Genomic DNA, 4984 nt, shown 5'->3' with positions numbered 1-4984 from the left:
TAATAGTTCCGTCATGTATTTTAAACGAACATTTCCAAATGTTTGTTTTATTACTACCGAAAAACAGCCCGTGAAGTATCGCACTATAATCGACCACCCAGTCTAAGCAACGTTATTTCCCTATTTATAGGTCTATTTTCTCTATCAAATAGACTTTCCTGTGTGAAACTGAGTTGCGAAAATCGATATACGAAAGACTTTGTAATCCTTTAACTCAAAGAAATCCTTAATAGGAAAGACTTAGTTAAGACGATTAATTCAACAGAAAAGTGCCAACTACCTTTGGAAGTTGCCATTATAAATAACAAATTAAGCAGTAGCTATTTCTACAGAGAGAAAACAGACCTTATGTCGCTTCAGCTTCTAAATCCAATCCAAGTCATAGTTTTTATCAAGAACTATTACATTTTAATGCTATGAGCTATAGGTCAAAATACGCACCCCGGTCTTATAAGTGATATTAGATAAGAAATAAATTAATTATTAATTCAAAAATTGTATGCTGTTGTTTTATAGTTGTAATCTTTAAATTTCATTACATAATACTAATTTATCATCATCATTCTCTTTGCCTTATCCCTATGCGGGGTCGGCTTCCCTAATTGCATTTCTCCACACAATTCTATCTTGGGTCATATCAATGTTAATTCCCTTTACCAGCATGTCCTGCCTTATCGTCTCCCTCCAGGTTTTCTTTGGTCTTCCTCTCCTACCTTCCAGGAATCTGCACTTCAGCTATTCTTCGTATTGGGTGATTAACGTCTCGACGTTGAACATGACCAAACCATCTTAACCTATGCTCTCTCATTTTGGCATCAATTGGTGCCACACCTAGACTTCCCCTAATATACTCATTTCTAATTTTATCCTTCTTTGTCACTCCACTCATCCATCTAAGCATTCTCATTTCCGCCACATGCATTCGTTGTTCCTCTTTCTTTTTCACTGCCCAACATTCAGTTCCGTACATCATAGCCGGTCTTATGGCTGTTTTATAGAATTTTCCCTTCAGCTTCATTGGAATTTTTCTGTCACACAACACACCACTCGCTTCTTTCCACTTCATCCATCCAGCCCTAATTCTACTGCATGAATCTCCATCTATTTCTCCATTACTCTGTAATACCGATCCTAGGTACTTAAAACTACTGCTTTTCACAATCATTTAACCATCCAAAGATACCATTTTATTTGTAGTAGCTCCATCTTTAAATGAACATTCCAAATACTCTGTTTTTGTCCTACTAAGTTTTAAACCTTTTTCCTCCAGAACTTGTCTCCACTGTTCCAGTTTTTGTTCCAAGTCTCTTTCACTATTTCCTACTAACACGACATCATCAGCATACATTAAGCACCATGGAATGTTACCCTGTAATTTCGCTGTTATCTGGTCCAAAACTAATGAGAATAAATACGGACTAAGCACAGAGCCTTGGTGCAATCCTACTTTCACATGAAATTTATCAGTCTCTCCCACACCTGTCCTAACACTAGTCGTTACTCCCTCATACATATCCCTCACAATCTTTACATATTCACCAGGGACTCCTTTCTTATTGAGTGCCCACCACAGAATCTCTCGAGGAACTCTATCATATGCTCTCTCAAGATCAATGAATACCATATGAGCGTTTGTTTCTTTACTCCTGTATTTGTCCATCAACTGCCTTATAATGAAAATTGCATCTATTGTTGATCTACCCTGCATAAAGCCAAATTGATTCTCGGATATTTCGGTCTCTTCACGTATCCGTCTATCAATTACTCTTTCCCATATTTTCATGGTGTGGCTAAGCAGTTTTATAGCCCTGTAGTTTGTACATTGTTGTACATAATACTAATTTATGATTTTTTTAATTTAAAAGTTGCCTTTCCTTTCATTCATTCATCAAAACATTCTTGGTAAACTATTAAAAAATATCTAATTTTAGTGATAGCGTATTGTTCCCAATTATTAAAGGCGGCATTTGTTTGAAATCGATATGTACCGGCGACAATATTCTCAGAAATAAATAATAAACAAAGTGGGCAAATAATAAATAATAATAAAAGTGGGCCAAAATAAAGTATTCCTGCTATTTATATCCAGAATTGTTATAAACAACTTGCCAAATACGATAAAGCCTTATTATGAAACATTTAAGTATTAATTAGGTAAACATAGTCCCTCATAAACAAAACGCACACCCACTACATACAAAATTAGCTTATCTAGTTGTCCATAAAATTTGCCAATCAACAAACGTGAATCTCGACCTTGGCCTTGACAGAGTTGTATAATTAGAGAGGGCAGCTGTGACTTGTTTGGAAGTTATCTACATTACATTAAACCAATTAAATATTCCCAGCGGACGAATTTTGTTTTCTTACGATGTCAGTTGGACCAGAAGCATTTTTGGGGTCCGGTCAATAATTCTACGAAGAGCATAGAAATAAAGATAAACCATATAAACATTTGCTTGCTTCAAAATTGATCACTCCTTGTATTAGTCCACATGGACGCGGGTGTGGCTTACTACTTTCTAACGTATCTTATTGGGCAATACTGAAGAGTAATTGGTCAAATTGTTCGGAAGTGCTTAGGCTCAAATCATATCGTTATCTGGTCAAAATACCTTCTCATGTTTCAAAGGCGGCAAGCAATATAAACACTAAATAAACAGTGTCGTCGTCATAACTTACAATTATTTTATTTTTATAATACATTTTTTGTCTCATTTCTTTAGTACTTAAAAAATGAATAAGCACATTAAATTGCATTTGTAAGTATTATATACTTTTAATGATCAATTTTAAATTTTATTGTATTGTATTATACTGAAACTGTATTGTTTATACAGGATGTCCCATATATTATGCGAGATTTAATGACGTCAATTTGCTATTTTCTGTTTTAATACAATATATATACTGTTATATTTCTATTTGATATGAAAATTAAATTTTGATAATTATAAACAGAATTCAATTTAATATAAAATATTTTCAATTTTCTCAACCACGGGCATATAAATGTAGAACAACCTGTATACAACAAATTGTTATATTTAATTTTAAGAAGTGATTAAACGAAACTCGGGAAAATGCGCTTAGAATAAACAAAGTGAATGGCGCGTACCATTATCGTTGTTCGCGGAAGGTTCGATCATTAGCCGATGCTAAATAAGACTCAGTTGAAATAGAGAATAGGTCATTAAAATTTGTAAATAGTAGAAAGTAATTTTAGAATAGGAATTAACTATTTATTTTTTGAAATCCATTAAGCATATTTAGAAAGATTAAAAATTGGGTTTTGAGGAATACTGCGAATGAGAGTTGGTGGTGGAAGGTTGATTTGTGAATCTGGAAGGGATATTTAGAAAGTAGGGGAATGAATGACAAGGAGAGATCAGAATATTTTGAGCTGTCGAGAAGTGAAGTCCAGGGGTAAACGGTAGTGTACGGAGAGTGAGAAAGCCGGTGTAGTTCCGTGAGTGTGGAGTATCTATCGTGGAACGAGAGGTAGGCCAGGTTGAGAGTAAAAGAACCTCCTTGAGCCAAGAGTGTCCCGGTAGCTGATTGCAGTTTCGAAAAAGGTAGAATACAGCATCACGACAGAAGCAGGAACGAGAGCTATACGAGCTAGTTTTCAAAGGAGAACATTACTGAAAACCAGGACGAGGTTTTGATTGCAGCCAAGGATAGCAGGAAACGGGTCTTGTGTGAAGACATTCTCAGTTCACCAGAAAAAGGTCAGTCTCATTTGTTTGGACATGAATGTATGGGTTTTTCGTATTAAATACCACATTAAAAATTGAAGAACATAATAAATAATATCAGAAAAGCTTCATCAAACTTAACTAGAATTGTTGCTAATAAATCCTAATAGTTAAATGTTAATAAAAACTTTCAATTGGAAACCAAAAGTAAATAAGATTCCCATTTGTAAATGTTATGTTTAAGAATAATAAGATCTAGCAAATATTAAGCAGTGATTGCCATTTAAATAAAATAAACAATATTTTGATTATAATTGTAACCCATATGTGTGTATTATTTTACTCTTTTCTTTCCTATCCCGATTAGGAACCATTGAGAAATACTTAGAAGCCACGAGAGTAAGTAATTAATTTTATAATTCGCCCTGAGATTGAAAACATACTGATATGTGATCTGGTAAATTAATTAGATTATGATTAATGCATTGATTAAATTAAATGACATATAAGAATATTATCTCATATCAATAATCAAGATCACATCAACTGGCGCCCAACGTGGGGCATTGAAAAGTATTTCTAGTGGCAAATTTGAAGGATAGAAAGAGTAAAGCCGGTATTTGAAAATTTATATGCCTGTGGTAAAAAGTGAGATACTTACATTTGATAACATAAAATTTTAGATATCTTTAGGTACAAATTTTACATAACTGATTTAATATTTTATTTTTACGATATTTACATTTGATATATTTATTGACAATTTATAATATTTGGGTGAGAAAAAGTCGTCTTGGTAACATACTAGTAAAATTTCATATTTGGCGGGGACAGTACTTCTTGAAAACAAATGTCTGTGACAAGAAGCCAAAGCAAAGACAACAAAAAACAAAAAGAACATTCAGACCAAGAAGATATTTTAGACACGACAATCATGGCATCAGAACAGCAAGAATCACAGAAATAGAAAAACAAGTCACCGAAAACAGGACGCAACAGAATGTCGGAGAAAGAAGAGAAATGGTTATACATAGCACAGATGACGTGAAGATAAGGTTTGGCGGGGATGTAAGAAGATTACACCCAGTGCCGTTCACAAATAGCCTGAAAAAGAAAATACAGCACATCGGAAATTTCGAAACAGCAAAAGAAACTATCAGAAACCATCTCAAATATGAAGCAAGCCTATGGTTCGATAGTAAAGAAGAAGAATTCGGCAATTGGCAACAATTTGAACAAAAATTTTTGAATTATTTCTGGGGAAAAGTCCAACAATTGGAAATTAA

At 33.8% G+C, this 4984-nt stretch overlaps 1 pseudogene; it reads right to left on the bottom strand.

The window, feature by feature from the left end:
* Positions 1-666: 666 nt before the first annotated feature.
* Positions 667-1885, bottom strand: LOC126888524 (uncharacterized; annotated as a pseudogene).
* Positions 1886-4984: the final 3099 nt, after the last annotated feature.

Source organism: Diabrotica virgifera, chromosome 7 (assembly GCF_917563875.1).
Source record: "Diabrotica virgifera virgifera chromosome 7, PGI_DIABVI_V3a".
Taxonomy (NCBI): Eukaryota; Metazoa; Arthropoda; class Insecta; order Coleoptera; family Chrysomelidae; genus Diabrotica; species Diabrotica virgifera.
This window is presented reverse-complemented; position numbering and strand designations above follow the sequence as displayed.